A 19,169-nucleotide genomic window follows, 5' to 3' on the forward strand; every position below is an offset into this window, starting at 1 on the left:
TAATGATAGGATATTTGCTTTGCATCATGCCCCAGACTTTGCATTTGCATACCCCTCAAGGACATTGTGGGGAGAAGAAAAGGCAAGAAAATGCATAAAAATAAATGCAGTATTTGCCACAAGTTGAACCTATTCAGTTCAGCAGATGAAAAACTTAGATAATCCGATATGCTCCTCAGCAATTAAAAGTAAGGACTGAGCCCACTGAAAGGAGCAAGGGAGGTTCAGCATCACTGAAACCCTGCCATGGCAGATGCACTGCAAACACAAGGCAATGTGACTGATGGACAATAACCTGAAGGATCAGCAATGCATTTGGTGTGATTTTACCAGACAAATCTCAGAATATTTCACTGCTTCCATGAATTTTTTCCAGATGTGCAGACTGTGACAGGGAGATATTTTCCATGGAACTCCATTAATCCCAGAGAAGCTGAGTACTGAGTTTCCTGAAAGTTGCAGTCTTTTCTAGGTTGTTTCTGCTATTTCTGACCTTGCAATAAATACAGTGACAATGAGTTAAGCAGAGAGTGTAACCCGAGGGAAAGAAGAGATTTTCAGCCTCCTCAAGGAAAGCCAGATAGATGACTGGCTGACACAGGCAGGTCACAGAAGGACTGTAGTGCAGCAGGAAAGGTGTCACAGAAGGAATAAAGCATCTTTCAATGCTGGATATGCAGATGAAAATCTCCAGGCTTAAGATGGGCATGGGTTAGATTCAGCAGAAAATTTCAGTGAAAGAAAATGTGGTTTACTGACACATCTAATGATTCAAGGATATTGGAGGTGTCTGGTGAGTAAGGGCCAGGTGGAACAGGGGTGGAACGATTCTGGTAGGTGGGGGACTGAAAGACGCAGCAAAGAACAGAGAGCTGCTACCAGAAACTAGTCTCTGCCTCTCATCTTAAAATGTTAGGACACTTTTTAATTCTGTATGAGAAGATATGGCAGAATCCAGCTTATTGATATTGTTTCTCTTCAAAATTATTACCACTCAAGTTTTTCACATTGCACTTATTCTGCTTTCCCAGTTCAATCACTGTCATTGACATAATAAGCAAAAGTAGTGAGATATGAAAGGACAGGAATGGGTGCATAAAGAACCATCTGTGAACAGAAGACCTAGAGGGTTTTTTGGGAACAAGTTATTTGCAGTGCACTGTGCACACACCACTGGATGTTTCATTTTTATGACAGATCAGTTCCATACACCTTTTATCAGTCTGACTCATCTGGGCCTTCTGAAGACTGTGTTTGTGAAACTCACTTTAGCACAGTGAACATTAAGTAAATACTGGAATGGATTGTCTCTAGCCAAGTTGTTCCAACACATCTTTTGAGATTTAGCTACATTTATAGGGAACAATCTAATCCTTGTACCACAGTAAGGAGTGAAAAATGACAGCATTATGCAGTCACATTAGTGCTGAATTTTATCTCTAGCATCTAGACTTAATTAGATATTCTTTGGCATGTAATTTGACAGAAAAATATTTTGGTGCTACTACAGGGAGAAAAGCAAAATAAAAAAGTTCATAAGGAATTGAAATACAGTTAATCAAGAATCTTTTTTTTTCTATCAATCATAAAAAAAAGAAGACAGAAGTACTAGCTGTACTGACACATAAAGAGCTTTAGAAACTGGAATCTTATATAACAGTCATTCCAACTCGGATAAAAAAGGAATGTCAGTAACAAACCTTGAGAGAATAAAAATGTAAAATTGTCAAAAAACAGAGCTTACCAGTAGAACATGAAAATCTTTGTATACAGACTGACAAACGGGGAATATAATTCAAAATTCATCTAATTCCAAGATTCATACCACAAACCATTTTGTTTGTTTTTGTTTTTTTACTTAAACAGTAAAACAGAAAACATTAACTAACAGTCACAGGTATGATCTACTTTTTAAGTAGGATGAGAAATGTATTTGTAGAATGAGGAATTACTGGAGAATATCATTTGTCATTTGACTGACTTTATTCAAGCTTCTACCCACTCCAGTCTGCATATTCCTACCCTTTCATGGCCAAAAAAATCTTGCACAGGACCACTTTATACATCATCTTTGTCCAATGTGCATTTTCAGAGTCCTATAACTAACTCATTGTCTGAAAATGTACTGCAATTTTATAGCTGAAAATTAACTTAATATTAAAAAATAATGATTTTTTTCCCTCTAAAATCATTCCCAGAACATTTCTGTTGTTGCCCTCTTTTCATCTCCAACCCTCCTTTTGCAACAGCATCAGGAGTAGCTAGCTATTATCAACAGCTCCTTATTTACATTAGCAGCCATTATATAATGGCAAAGAGCTCTGATTTGGTAATATTGTCCACAAACTCCCTTGTAATGCTATCACTGTTCTGATAGTCAGGGTCAGTGTTGGAAATTTTCTTCAGTTTATGCTCCAGCCTATCCTAAATGATCTGTCATTGTGAATGCATTTCTATTCCTTTACTGTCTACTAAAACCCACAAGACAATCCCCAAGTTCATCCTGTTAAGAGAAAAGCATCAGAACCAGCCTGACAAACCATCTTATCACAGGATGACACCTACTAAATTTAGTGGTACTCTAAGATGGCTCTGAAGCAGAATCTACAAGACACTTCTACATAATCACACTGACTTCCTTAAAATCACTATCTATACATATTTTCACTCTGCAGTAAGTAAGGGGTGTCCATCTTTTCAGGCAGCATGGAAAATGCCAGAGGGAAAGAGACAGTAAGTAGGTAGCCAGTAGGAAGATGTATCAGGCACAGCATTTCCAGGGCCAGGAGCTTATCAGGGCTGGGTATAGCTTAGTAGCACAGGCAAGGATTAGATATCTGCCCAAGAAAGGGAAAATGAGACTTTGTGCTGACTTCATGGGAGGATCTTTCTGCTTCTGAGGGAAGGGACTGTGGGAATGGGTGAGGAGACAAGCAATGGGTGTGAACATCACCCAAAGCTGCAGTGTGGTGGCAGGGTGCTGCAAGTTTGTTCTGTCACAAGATGCCTCCTTCCCTTCCCTACCCATCAGGAGCAATCTGGCAGGAGGAGCCATCTCCCAAGGAGATAATATCTGTGCATGAACGTGTACACCAGGCACTGAGATGGAGTGCTCCTTTGTCTTGTTAAATAGTCCTGTCTCAATATCCTCATCTTGTTCTGGAAAATTATAGTTCTTTTCTCTGATTATACCTTTCTTGTATCTTTTCACTGTGCTCAGAGCTGTCTTGATGGTAGTAGCTCAGCTACTCATGTCATTCCTTTCTGCAGGCAAAATATCCTCTCTTCTTTTTCAGTCGCTTTTCCTGCCTGTGCTGTGCAAGATTTCCATCACTGGATTATTAAATTCCAGCTATTTCCCAGCTAAATTTTTATCTATGCTTAGAAAGAATGCATATTCTTATTACACATGGGTCACAAAATTTGGTAACAGCCTTACATGGTTGCAGTGAAGGAACTGCCAGAGTGGTAATACAGTTATATTTGAGTCACTGGAATGGAAAACATGCAAATTCATTACTGTCAATTTTCTATATTTGCACCACTTTTGCTTAATCATAAAGTGAGCATTACTGGGCCAGAATACTTTGCATTTTTGAACTGATATTTAAAAGTGTGCCAAATCTATACTACAGTTATTCTTTTATTTTTTATTTTGATTTTTACCTGTATGTAGTATGACTGTCATTTAGTGAATTCAAAAGAAGACAATAAATAGAGGCACTCAGACATTTCTTTCTCCTGCACAGGTAAACTCTAGCTATGGGCCAGCTGTTTGGAAATTCTCCCTTCCATTTTCTTCCCTTATCCATTGCTTTTCAACACAGAACAATTTTGAAATATTATAGTCACTGTTCACTTCTTGATAAAGGACCCTATGTAGGTGCTATCAAGCAATTGTGTCCACTGAAAGATGACTTTGCATTTTTAAGTAGCATTGACAAGTGACCAGAAGGACAGTTCATTTGAGAGGAGTCAGAAAGTAGAATTTTCTTGTCATTAATAAACTAAGAGCATAAAGGTCATTGAATCCATTAGAAATGCTATAGCCTCAGTGGAGCAGCTCTGCTAATTGGGCTGTTGATGTGGGGTCGGAGATTCCCCAGACCCCTCTGCACAGCAGACCATGTGCTGTGTAGAGAATCTCACTGAGAGCACTTCTCCCTCCTGCAAGGAGAATGGACTTTAACTGCAGGTTAGTATGAGGGTCAGGATGAGGATTAAAACAGCTTAGTAGTGTAAAAGACAGCTACTGAAACGGAGTATGCTTTTGGGTAGCATAACACTAACTGCCCAAAGACAGCAGGATTCAAAGGAGCTGCAGTGCTGGCTGCAGATGGAGCTCTGGCAGGGGAGCCCATCCAGAGGTGGTGAGCGGTCCTTGGCTGGCAAAGGGCCCCTGGGTGACACTTGGAGACACTCAGGAGCCCAGGACTCCGGATTTTCACATCTTAGACTGTCAGGGTATAAAAGCCCAGCCTTTCCTCTGTTCAGGGGTCCCTCCTTGGACACAGCTCAAGCTGTGATTTTGTTATTGCTCCGTGATTAAATTATTGAAGGAACTGGGTACTGGAGACTGTCCTTTAGGAGCCCTGTAGGGGCTTGGGCTGGCTAAGAAGACCTGGTGTGACCGTCCGAGTGCGGGGCTGGAGCTGCGAGGGACTGTGGTGGGTGGGACTGCCAGAGCCAGCCTGCTGAACAGCCAGATGGGAAAGTCTCCATAACACAAATACAGCTGTGGAGGCTGGAAATAGGTAATCTTTAAGGTCCCTACCAACCCAGAACATTCCACGATTCTACGGCTCTATGACTGACCTTATTCAAAGGCTAGCCTTGTTGAAACGAAACTGAAATTTTTAGCAGAGCAGCTTCTTCCCTGGGTAGTCATTTAGGAGAGTTCTGATGTCTTATGAAGTGCTTCATAACCAGAAGGCAAGAGCTGGGATTTACCTCTCCTGACAGAAGGAGTCAGTGTACCAAAGACTGAGGAGGCAGAGCAGGATGATTTCCAGCCATAATTGAGATGCCGGGTTTGGAGCAGTTCCTTCAAATTCTCTGCATTTCATTTTCACTGTTCCTAAAGGGATAATACTTAGTAAATGTTCTGTTCTCTTTCTTTCCATTTCAAGCACTACTTATTTACAGGTTGAGAATGCTTCATATTATTAAAAATAAAGAGAGCAGGGGAGCCAGTCCTTCACTCTTTGAAAAGTATTTGAGAGTGCAGTATTTAATAGTGGAGAAGTTATTTAGACAGAGTGTCGATTACTTCAGTTGTAAAGAAATGTATTCAGTTAATTACAAATTTTTGTACTGATCTTTGAAACAAAAGACATTAATACATTTTGAATTAAATTAAACATTGCATTTATAGATTTTAGAATATTGCAAAAAAGAGCTCTTGATTTCAAAGTAAACAAATACTGCAGCATAAACCAAATGAAGATAAAATTTTATTTCACAGTTCAGAGCACTGTATCCAATAACTGGTTCCAAAAAACTTTTGCAGAGATGAAAATACAAAAACAAGAAGATTGGAAAAAAGGAAGATATCAATAAACAAAGGCACAAATATATAGGGACGTGTGAATTTTTATATATTTGATTGGATTGAAATAAACCATGGAAGAAAAACATAGTATGACAGTAAGAAGATATTACTTTGCTGCACTTCCTAAAACCCAAAAGCCATTAAGCCTTTATTGCACATTCTATCCTCAGTAACAGACTTATCCAAAATTTGGTGTACAGTAAACTACAGTAAATAAATTCAGGGACCTATAATGACAGCATATTTCAGAAGCTTTTAAATCACATCCTCTTTCTATCAGACTCTTTAATGCCAGGAACTTCCTTCATATTTTAATTCTGTATTTCACAGTCAGGAATACAGTGTGTAGGAAAAAGAGACTTGTTGCTTTTAGGTTTGTCAAGTAGAATAGAATAGAACAGAATAGAATGGACTATTTCACTTTAAAAGGGCCTACAATGATCATCTAGTCCAACTGCTTGACCACTCAGGGCTGAAAATTTAAAGCATATTAAGAGCATTGTCCAAATTACTCTGGAACAATGACAGGTTTAGAGGATCAACCACATGTCTAGGAAACCGATTCCAGTGCTTTTATCACCCTCTCAATAAAGAAATATTTCCTAATGTCCAGCCTAAGCCTTCCTTGTGTTGTTGATGATCTAGATTTCCCTGAAATATTATGACTGAACCTTTGACAGGAGATGACAGTCAGTTAATATGGCCTAGTAGGAATTCCTGAGATCTTAAAAACCCAATTTTTATTTAACTGTCGCCATCATCAATGCCAAATATATCATAACATTGAGGAAGGTAAAGGTAAACGATACTTACTGTCGTCATTCTGATTCAAATGCTATAGAAGTCACATTACATAAATTAAAACATCTGAGTATGAAAACTTGTTAAAAATGTTCTTAATGGAGTTGAGTAATGTTTGCCTGGGGAATAACAATATCTTCAATTACTTCTTGGCTAAAGTGGAGTTTAAAACTAGACGGTCTAACACTTAACCTTTAAAATTCATGGGAGAAGATGCCTCATTTTTAGGTATCTGTGTTTCATCAATTAATCCAGAACCCAGAGCTTAATGTCCATCCTAAAATCCATGTTCAGTGTCCTGAGACGATTCGGAATGGCTATTTGAAGCAGCTATTGGCTACTGCAACAAGCACGAAGCCATTTAGAGAAAGCTGAGAGGAAACAACGAACACACAAGTGCATGGGAAACAGTGTCACCTTTCACACATGAGATATTGAGTCAGGGCTTCACAAAAGTATCTTTTTCCCAGGTACACTCCACCCACAATCCTCTCCTGGAAGAAATGTCCTTTTTTTTTTTTTTTTTTTTCTTTTTTAAGAATGCAATGGAGATCATTAATTTCATTTTAAAGAGAGGGAATTGTTACACATCTTTATACAACAGCTTGATTGTTATAAAGTTCATCCATACTCTGGAGCTGTTAAAATCAGCTTCTTTTCTACTTATAAGGATTCAAACTGTGTGATATTTGCTCAAAGAATTGCAAAAACAACTGAAATATTCAGTAATCATGTCAGTGAATTATGTGCAAAATGTAGTAAAAGTCTTGCAGTGCAAAGCTTAAAGCAGTACCATTCTCCAAACCTGACATGAATGTATATGTAGTTTCAACATCACAATAGGACCAACAAAAACCAAACAATGTTCTACCACTGTGCTTTACTTCAGAGCACAGAGAAAGCCTTGTCTGCAAACAGAAGACATGCGTAAGGTACATAAACCTTCCCAGCAGCATGAAAATTTCTGAAGGATACCATACAGCAAATACAGAAACAGTGCATATCATCTGCTAAAAAATATTTGGAAAAGGAAAATATAAAACCAGGATGGCTATTCAGCAAAGAAAATACAGTACTAGAAACCAGAAAGTATTTTTTTAAATGTTGATTATCAGGTTGTCCCAAGATGTTGCAGAGTCTTTATTCTTGGAGATACTTGAAAATGCCTGGGCATGGTCCTGGTCAAGCACCTCTAAGTGATTCTGTTCAAGCAAGGCAACTGAACCAGATGACCAGAGGTCCCTGCCAACATCAGTCATTCTGATCTGCTCCTCTCAGAGAAATATGCAGTCATTCCCAAGATGTTTATGAAGAAAGTGTAAGTAAGTTAAGTAAGTCAATAGATGGAAAATCACTTTTTATAGTAGGATTTCATGCAGAAGTGGGGGATGCTTGCAAAGACTAGAGAAATGAACACAGCTTAATAACACGGTCTGTAAATGCAATGTGTAGGACGTAGAGAGGAGCAGAATGATCAGGATTGTCAGCTGAGGAGATGTTCCTTTTTTGACAGCTTCTTCATCTATTAAACTAAAAACTTACTATCACTGTATTGTTTTATTTCTGTCTGGAGGGGCAGAGATCTTCTAGAACAGTAACCACGTCTGTAAGGTGAAAAGCCATCTTCTCCCTCAGCTGTGATCTTCCTTCTCCCACACCGTCTTCCACATCATGTATACCATCTAAGCATTTAGGCTTGTATTCCAGTCCCCATATTCATTGTCCCTCATATACATTCATTCTTAAGAGAAAATATGCTTCATTATCTATTATCATACCTTTGAATAGGAGACTAAATGCTCCATGGAAATCTTTCAGTGTAAGCATACTTGATAAACCCTTTTAAAACATCATCTTTTCAGTTTTGTCACCTGCTTTTTCACATAAATCAAGACTGGTCAAATCAAGCAAGGCTGAAGGATGGAAAGCCTATGTAATGCAAACATTAACTGTGTATTAAACAATTGGCAACAAAACTCTGAAAGTGTGGGTAAGGAATTAAGGAACAGAGTGATTTTATTTTAGAGCTGAAAATTATTCAGGTAAAGGCAGAAAGGATTATCAAAAGAATGTCCAACACCCATATAAGCAGATAATACCATATGGAAAATGGGTAAGGCTGAGTCCCTTCAATGTGGGCAAGAGGTGGCTTACATAGATGTAATAAAAGTTTACAAAATCAGGAGTGCCATAAAGAAAGTGGATAAGGATCAAAAACTAATTTTCTCTTCCAGCAAAATAATTACAGGTCATCATATGAAGACAGCAGGAATAAAATTCAAACCAAAGTGATTGGTCTCTGAACTGGTATCAGACCAGTAGAACAGTGAGCCAAGATACGTGCATATATTCAATGAGAAACTTACAAGAACTAGAAAGATAGATCAACTGTAAAGTTAGTAAAGAAAAGAAAATCACATCAGGCTATTGAGACCTGAACACAGCCAAAGGCCTGGAAGCATTTTAGGGAAATAGGTTATGTTCTTTTCCAGTTATTTCGCATTAAGCATCCTCTCCTACAAGGAGTTAAATCCTTTGTCTTAGAGGTAATCTGAAAACAACGCAACTACAGGAGAGAGTTAAGCAAAACTCTTGGTATTTCTTCTCCAAGTCTCAAAGAAAAATGCTGCCTGGTGAATGACTAGAGTTCCTGATTTACTTCTATTTAAAATTCTTTTTTGAAAGTCTGTTTGAAGCTTAGAAAATCTATAGTGCATCATTCATACCACTGAAAAAGCCATCTCAACAAAAGAGGGAAAGATGAAAAAATAAAGCAATTAACACTTATGTAAATGAATGCTATTGCATAACAAAATGTAATTTTGTTATTACAGTTACTAATACTTTAATTTAAAATAGTGGTTAAGCCCAGAGTCCTCTGACTATAGATGCCAGCAGACATGAAGAAGCATTAGAAACTGACAATCGTCTCACAAGACATGTTCTGATGCATCCTGTTTCAGCCTCAGAGACACCACAGACTCACTAGACACAGAAGTTAAATTGTTCAGGCTTATTAAACCTGATTAAGGACAAAATCAAGAAGAGAAATTTTAAAAAATCCAGCAAAATGTTGTTATAGTATCATTCCTAAAAAACATTTCTTATGTAATCAATACAGAAGTAAACTCAAAAAAAAAAAAGAAAAAGAAAAAAAGAAAAAGAAAAAAAATAAAAGTAAAAGAAATGGTAAATGTTTCAAGACAACTAGCACATCTTCACTCCCTGAGTAAATTTATATACTTTCCTTATGGAGGGTGTCAGAAAACATTTTCATTATGAGTAACCAAGTTATTCACATTAAATCTAAGGATCACTTCTAACATTTATTCAATAAGAAAGAGAAAATAGCCCATTAACTAAATAGAGAAACACTAAAAAGTCATATTTTTGGAGCTGTGATAAAAGTATCACAGATTCTAGAAACCTTTTCAGCTTTCAGGCATCAGAAGTGGTTATATGTGCATGTGCAGGTTACACTTTCATGAAGGTCTCTCCTCACCTTCTTCTTTGCTTTTGATTAAAGTTGAAACTCCAGCAATATTTGGATAAAGAAAAAAGTCCTCCTGCAAATGTTTCCACTGGGCCAGGGGCTGGCCCTGCCCACAGATGCCAAACAGCACCTGGAGCCTCTTCCCTCTTCACCAACTGTGCTCACCTGGCTCTGGGGCCAAACCATAGGGGCAAAGGTGCTCTCAGATGCCTCAACACCTGCTGCTGGATAAAATTCCCAGCTTTAAAGGAGTTAGCAACACATCTTTAAATAAGCATTTATATTTCAATATGCTCGGTGTTTTTCATGTTTTCACCTCCAAAGTAGGAGAAGATTTAGTTTGGTGCTGGGGATTTCCTGTGGCACCAGCCTTTCTGAGCCCAAGAAAAGAGTTGTTAGAGCAAAACTGCTAAAAGATGAAGCATCGGTGTGGTTTCTCTGAGGTATTAATAAAGTGACAGCCTGGGCTCTCAGAGCACTTTCTCTTGGACTGACTGCTCCCTCTAGTCTGGTCAGATCCTTCCCACACACAATGTGTCTGTTTCATTGTGCTCCCTTGAGGCTCAACATCATTTTCTTCCCTGACAATGTCTATCTTTCCTGGAAATCCTTGCAGTTACAGTTCAGGGTGAAATAAAGTCAAGTGTACTTGTAAAGAAAAATATAAAAATCACAAGCAGCACATTAATTTTGCTGCCAGAATTGCTAGGCAGGCTTCTGAGCCTGATGTGTGGTAGCACCATGATGAAATGTTCGTGCCTTAGCTTGGAATGAGCTTGGGATCAGAGACGTTCTCAAGTAAACACAACAGTTCCAGAGCCTAGGCACAGCCCTACAATTATCTTAAACATTAGCACAGCCTCTATATCAGTTGTGTCAACTAGCACTCCCCCAAGAGCTCCTGGCACCACTGTGTTCCAACAGGCAGTTCAGCTTCAGCCGCCCATCTGGAGAACACAGCAATGGAACAACAGCCTTTTCCATCAGGTTCAGGGCCAGAAGTCAAGCAGTGGCGACACTTTCTGCTACTCTGACATATGAAAGGATCTGATATTTATTACCATTCAAGATGTCCTACTGGACAGCTATCTTAAGTTCTACATATGAGCACCTTTAACATCCTGCACAATTTCTTTGATGAGATAGGTATATGGCAATTAAACCATTCACACATACCCAGGTCGACAGCATTGAATTCACCCATTAACACGTGCTTCACATTTTTCTGTCATGGCACTCCTGTCTCACACATTGGCGTGGGGGGGCTGCAGCTGCCTTCCTGGTCTGGACTCCATATGTCAATCATGGCCTGGCAGGTGAGGCAGAATAGAAGCTGTTGCATTGCCCCTAAAGTGTTCTCTAATCCCTGTATGTAGCACAGTCTGACACAAAGCAGAATGCATACTATGCTCCTCCAAAATATCTCAGGATGTCTACCTGTCATATACTTCAGTGCAACTCTGCTTCTGCATTTTTATTGCATTTTTTTATTCCATGCCATCATGGTTTTGTCTTTTTTCTACCATCTTTTCATTTGCTTCCCTTGTAGTTAATACTCGTTCAATCCTTAATAGCTATACCCTCATTTCTCTTTCTTTTCTCATTCTTAGGCTACTTTACTCTCCTGCTTGTGACATCACTCTCAGACCAAGCTTTAGTTCTTCTGACACTCCACTTCTGCTTGGTCCTGTAAGATTCCTATTAAACAACTGTCTTATTCTTTCCAAATAGGTACACAAAGCAGTTCCTGACAGAAACATAAGCAGACATCAGACTCTTCATGCCATCTTAAGATGTTTCTTATCGAACTGCTGAAAACATCTCTGCCCAACTTGTCACTGTGTTTTGTATCATAAAACAGTTTTCTCTTTGTTCCTTAGACTCTGTCCAATTCCAAATGAAATTATAAATATACACTAACTCCTTACCACAAAGGCATTGTCTGAGCATCTCAGGGCTCACTCTTCTCCCAGTGAGAGCAACAGAATACTTGCACGGAATTCAGTTCTAAAGACACTGATCTCATTAAAAAATAACTTAGAATAATATAAAAGTGTAACATCATAGAATAATCTTTGGTTTTTGCTCATCCTCATCTTTATTATCCCCATTAATTGGTTAGCATATCTTTCTAGTTTTTATTTCATTTCTTTCATCTTTTCCAATGAATAAATACCATCTGACAAATCAGAGCACAGGAAATAAGCACACTTGGTATGTACAACTGTTTCAAAGAAGAAGAAAAAGATGAGATGCACACTCCAGTACTCTTCAGACTGTGTATCTCTTCCAGCTTATTTGCTTTGACAGTAACTGTACAAATAATATCTTCTAAGCCTGAGCAAACAAACCTCTTTTAACAGCACAACAGATAATGTTAGGAAGTCTAAGGATCATCTGGGATGTTCTAGCGTGCTGTCTGTTTTGCTGTATTACTTTTTAGAATATGTTTGGCAAAGAAAATTAGTACATAGATCCAAAACCTGACACTGAACATGCTAATCAATTTGTTCACATTATTGGTTTCAGTCATTTTTCAGATGTAGATGACATTTGAAGGTTTCAGTCTGAGGAATTTTAAACTCTTGTATACAACCCTTCTCCCTCCATTACAACTCCAGTATCAGTGACTTGAAAAGTCACATACTTCAATAAAACCATCTGTTATACAATCATTTTGAGGTATATTTTGTAGCAAGTGATGTCAAAGGCAAAATACCACCTGCTTAAAACTCGTGACAGACAAGAGAACAAGACAAAAGTAATATTTTTGCTTCATTTTGATACATACAAAACTAAAAAAGATTTAAGGGGAATAAATTTGTCATGGAGTATGGAGGAGATTGAGGAGAACATATGACAGTTTGTCTAGATAAAAATGTTGTTAAATGCCTGTGTTCTGAAATCAAGCAAGTACTAGATCTCTCTAATAACAATAAATAGTATCTAAGGAAAAAGCATTTTCAAAAAATACATTTAAAAGTGCAAATTGGACAATCTATTGTTGTCAATCCAGAAAACTCTTCTTGATGCTGCTAACTGAAATTTTGGACTGAAGAGTGTTCCAGAAGAATGTCCCCTGGTCTCTAAAAAATGACCAATGTAAAGATTGTTGACACTAAAATTTTGCTATATGTGTCAAGAAAAGAGCTAACTATTGACTACAAATAAATAAACAGAAATAATAAATGAAATGTCTACTGTGCTGTATTGTAATTGCAAGCCTTTAGACTGGAAAAATGTTTATAAAAACAATATTGCGTAGTGGCAGCCCAATTTTTTTGAACCAATAATTGCATCTTCAAGTGGAATCCTCTCAGGCTAATCACTTTGACCACAAGCCATGATCAAGAGTAAAATTGAAACATAATGTATTAACTGATGTATTATAGGAAGTGCTTCAAAGAAATGTTGTAGGAAAAGCCACTTTCCAGGCTAACACTGACTTTCTTTTCCCCCTAGAAAATAATCTCTAATTTCACAAAAGAAATGAAACTTTCACAGCCTGTGAATAGGGTTTTCTATTTCTTTTGACAATCTTACAGCTATTCTGTTCCAAGACCATGGAAAATGAAGTTTAGATTCTGACAATCCCATCATTTTAAAAAATAGTCAGCACTGACAGCACTAACCATCAACCCCCAAAAACTAGGCTACTCAGTGTGGTATCTGATACCTACAGTAGATTAAGTGCAACAAGCATCTGTCCTTCAGTGTGTGCTTAGGATATAAATAAGGATTTTTTTTTCCCTCACAAATTCCTTGCCTATTTTCATTCATTTTCATGTATTTACAGATGTCCAAACTTCCCAACATAATTTTTGTTACCAAAGGCCATAGTGATTGCCAGTTAAAGAAGCTTATCTGGACCACTGAAATCTTGTGAAATAAGGTCAATTACTGCTATACATGTTCAAAATATTTTTTTTAAACCAAGCAAAAATATTAAATGACAAATAGAAAATTTACCAGAAAGAAATATAAAATTACATAAGGCAATTACTATGATATTAATGCAAAATAAAATGTGGAAAATTTGTTTGATACTGTTAGTTGCTCTGTTAGTTTAGAGGAGGCCTCCTGAAACTGCATCTTCTTTTTAAATATCTGGAAGTAGAATGTCTATGTATTGCAGCAGAACTAAAACATAGATGTTTAATGTGCATTAATAAAAATTTAAAAATACACCCTAGAAACAATTTTATCTGGTGGATGACTTTTCAGGTATCTTGATTATTAGAGCAGTTTTGAACCTGTGTCAACTGATTATTAGAGCAGTTTTGAATCTGTGTCTAAATCTATCTATATGTATTAGTAACTCCATTTCTGACTGGCAGATTTTCAGAATTTAATTAGTTTATTTATGCTTACTGACATGTTGTAAATAATGGAAATAACTTAGAAAAGACATTTCTGACAGCTCTGTGAAAGCAGAGTTCCATGTGAAGTAGTGATTAGTTGCTTATGCAAGTTAAAGCTCATCTCCCCACACTCCAAGGGAAGGGTGGGGGAACCCAAGCTCCCTGCACCATCTGCAAACCCATTTCCACGAGCTTAGAAGAGCACAAGGGCACAAAGGTGGGTGGAACTCCAATATCCCATGCAGTGAAATCTACACTGCCTTCCCCTAGGACTGTCCCAGGAAAGCTCCAGCCCCATGGGCCATCAGGGCCCCATGAGCCAGGGGAAAATGCTTTCACACAGTATGAGATGGCAGGGAAAAGCATTTTGAGATTGTACAGGACTCATTGTGGGATGTTTCAGGGATGAACCAATGGTGGAGAAAGAGAGCTATCTAGGTGGTTTTGGTATGAACAAGCACAGGAGTACAAAAAGATAAAGGGTTAACACAGGCTACCCTCATCAGCACACCCTGCACTGTCAGTAGTGTGATGTGTCTTTTCATTAAACTCCTTTCTAAATGTTGTCCTGAGTGAAGGAGATCTTTCTGCTGGTGCTTGTTTGTGTTTAGGTCTGAGTGCCAGGGCTGGAGTGAAACCACCCATCACAGGGCCTGCATGTTTGGGGTGCCAGCAGCTGGAGACATCACGGCGTGTGCATCACAGTGTGATGGCTTGCAAATATCCAGAGCACAGGGAAGTGACCCAGAAGCCAGGAGGGCAAGTGTGTTACTCACAGGGAGTTCTGCACTAGCAACAACAGGGTTTGTTCAGGAAAACTGCTGAGGCACTGGGACTTGGGGAATCTGATGGGACTCATTTGTACATGAGCATTTGCATCTGAAAGCGAGACAATTGAGAAGAGCAAGGATCCAGGGAAACACCAACTAGGTAATCATTGGGCATGTTGTACATGCACATTGTACATATATATATATACTTATATTTCCTGCTAATAAACCTTTATTTTAATTAGCCAGAGAGGGGACCAGGATGAAGATTTCAGTGTTGTTGAATGCTCGTGTGAGTGCTTAGTGTTTTCTGTCTGGGTTGACCTTTTTGGCCAGTCAAGTGTACACGTGTAGGTGTACATGTGTGCCTCCATGTCAATCACTGGGAAAACACGCTCAGCATCACTCCTGGCTGGATCTGGGGGAACAGAGATGCAGCAGCCTTGGCTCTTTCAGACTGTAGGATTTATCAGCCCCTACCAGCGATAAAGACAAAAAGAGAAACATAAAGATGAGAGGACATCTAATCTTTAAAATTTGATAGTACTGCAGAATAAATCAGAGAATATCCACTTGTAAAAAATTCAACTCTAAGGTTAGGATTTTGGAAAAATGTGACAGACATGAAAAAGGTAAGACACAAATAGTGAAACTAGCTATCTGATAGAAAGACTTAAATAGGAGAAGACTTAAAATCTACTGCATTAAGACATCGCTACAAAATAATTAGAAGGAACTTCATAAAGGTAGAAAAGTAAGGCGGATTTTTCCTATGTAATTTCTTAATTTAAGAAAAGTTGATACTCATTCAAACTACAGCTATTTCTAAGAGCAATAAATGAAAGTGCTTTGTTACCATGTGCATAATTCAGCAATGGCACTCATTATCAGAAGTTAATAGTCAACACAAGGCAGATGGCTGAAGATGCATATTAACTCAGTAAAATACTAGAAAGATTCCATTTGATATGAATACAGAGAATAATCACAACTGTGAATATTAAGTAGGATAAAATAATTGGAATTCAAGCCTTTATACCTCAGGGCATAAACCAGTGACTAATTAAATATGATACAAAGAGAATGTCTTTCTAAGTACATTTTTCTGTAATTGTCTATACCATTTCTTGCAACTGGTACTCTCTGCTGATGCAGGCAGAACACTATCATTCAGTGATCTATCATTCAGCTTATGATTTTTTTAGGATCTATTTTAACTTATTCAGTGGGGGTTTTTTTATTTATTTAAATTACTTTAGCAGTAGGCAGCTGTCACAACTCTCTCACCTGTACAAAAAAAGCAGGCCATCCAGCTTTTGAGAAGTGTAGAATGGTTCTAATTTTTATTGCCAGTTTTGAAATATCAATGCTGATGTTTTAAGCATTGGGCACCTTACAGTTAATTTATTTTTTCCACTAATATATGTTTTGCTATTGTAGAGAACATTACAAGAGCAGATAGTTGTAGCTAATTATGCAAATTCTTTGCATAATTATATTTCTCATCAGCAGACTAAATTCAGTAAATAAAAAATAGCAGTTCTTTAAAATACAAAACGGATCATATATCAAAGGTAGATAATTTGTAGTGTTTGCCTCTCAAAGATAACACTAATTGTAGTTTAAAAGGCCATATCTTCTCTTCAGTGAGAGGATTTGTTTTTTCTTAGCTCTAAGTCTGTGTTCTGAATGTTTTATCATGGTGAAGTGTACAGAAATGAATATGTCATTTCAGCATTAGTTATCATACAGTAGAAAACCAACTCTCTTCAACCGACTCTCTTGCAAAATGTCCAGGAATCATAGTATTGTTCAAAGCATTTAAAATGGTATCTGCATGTTTTGTAATGAACTATGTTCTCTTTTAATTTGTTGTACATTTATTGTTGAGAGGTGAATGTACACAAGTGTTGCTTCTTTTTCGATTTAACAAGCCTTCAGATGTGGAAGTCACATGTCTCCATTAAGCTTTCTTCATTTAATATTTTAGACAGAAAAAATCTCTTCGTTTGTTAAGATGTTGTGGTGTTGATTTAAAAACTTTCTTATTATTTTAAGATATTACACAGATTTAGAAAGTTCTAGGAAACCAAAAAGGGAAAGATTAACATTTCAGCTCAAGGCTGTGAATTCTATTTTGCTACCTTTTGACAGAGATCAACAATTGACCTCTATGGTTTATGCTTTGGTTACAAATGCACTTCCTGACAAATGATTTCTAAATACAGTGCTGCCTGTTCTTCCAAATTCCAATTATGGTTGACAAAACTAAAAGGTATACAGGACCTGAATTTCTTATCCAGCCTTGGAGAATGGGAAGTGTCCCCACAGGGTCAAGAAATCAGACAAAAATCCAAAGGTTTGCCTTGTTCTCTTTGTAGCTTTAGTCTTTATTGCACCAGTTCCACCTGCACCCATTTAGTGTCTGTGTAAATTGCTGTAATTATATCTCTGGAGACTGAAATCCTTTTACATTGTCACAAAGAAAACAAAGTGTGAGAGGCAAATACTTTTTCCCTTAGGCACACTCCAACCTTGACCTTACAATATACAACTCCTAAAGTGATAAAATGCCATTTCCTATTCTCCTCTGAGGTGTTGCTGCTTAGCTGCAATTTATAGGAAGGATGCAAATCAGGTCACATTAGCAGAAGACATAGTCCTACAAGATTACAAGAGAGACAGAAATAGTAAATGGTTTTAGAAAAGGAAATGCTATGTGCAGACAGGAATTGCAGGTAGTTCAGTACACAAGAGAGTCCCAAAAAATTATTTCTACTCAAATACATGGTGTAAATAATCTATGTCCTAATGTTCTATGAGGTACTTACATGGCTTAAAAATATTTTAATTGTCTGCAATTGAATTATTCAGAAATATTTCACACAACTCCCCGACAATGAATCTCAAACAAAAAGGACCAGCACATTTCACTTGTAGAATGTTAACTGTGTTACCCCTGGAGCAGTGTAGCAATGCAAATGGTCCAAAAAGGTCCTCTCACAGCATCCATATCTGGATAAGATGTGGCAAGTGCAAGCAATTATCCCCTTGAATTGGCACATATATGTTTCCTTTCCATTATAAAAAAAAAAATTATTCCACTCCTATTCATGGTGTTCTAAGAATTTACTGTATGAAGAAATATCCCTTTTCACAACTACAGACAGAAATATTTTTATCTCAAACCAAATGAAGAAAAAATTCTATTGTAAAATCAGAATTTTACAGTAAAAATAGTAATTTAATTAACTTTTTTAGTAATTATGAGTATTCACATATTCATTATACTTTCATTCACTGAGAGATTCATCCTGTCCAGCAGCATCTCTCAAATTTGAGACCTCTCCTATATTGTGCAGCTAACTAGTAATTTCGATTTTGAATTTTCCACTTGTCAACACAATATTGTAACCACTGAAAAAAATTACACACATTTATTTTTCATTTGCAGTTTTTGAGGATCTTCAATGATTTACCAAAGTTCTCAGAATGTAGGAATTTATTAAGAAGAATTAAGGTCATTTAAATGTTTAAGAATATACAGCTGTTTATCCTCAAATATTTCAATATAGAATAATATTGCATTTCATTAGCATTTTGTTTATATGGCTGCAACTATAAGAAAAGATAGCTAAGCAATGGATTTTAGAGGTACATAGTGCTTCCATCAATGCATTTCCTGATGATGTTGTTTGGATTTGATGTCTCTGTAGAGACAGAACAAGATCAACCAAAACTCTAAAGACTCTGAGACTAAACTGTTTTCATGTTACTTTTCCCCATTACAGTTTTCTACAGAAGGCAAGTTTTGAGAAAATGTAAAAATATGCTGCTTATACAGGCCAGTATAAATATCCTACTTTGCTCCTATAACACCGTGACCATTATATTTAAAGTATAATGCACTTTGAACAACAGACCATGTTAAAAGTTCACTGTTCAGTTTTTGCCTCAATAAACTGGTGTTGCAATACAAACTGGATGAGCAGTAGGAGCTAATCTATCATGGCACTGATCTGCAGTAAGAAAAATAAATCTACAAGTTTAGGGTGAAGAATCAGTATTGCATTAGCTTGCATAACCCTTGAGGACATTGAATTGGACATGACATCACAGCTCAGCAAATACTGCTCTCTATCATGTCACAAAAACCTGTGCAGAAATATAGCAAATTTCGTCTTAAAATCAAT

Source organism: Passer domesticus, chromosome 5, assembly GCF_036417665.1.
Source record: "Passer domesticus isolate bPasDom1 chromosome 5, bPasDom1.hap1, whole genome shotgun sequence".
Taxonomy (NCBI): domain Eukaryota; kingdom Metazoa; phylum Chordata; class Aves; order Passeriformes; family Passeridae; genus Passer; species Passer domesticus.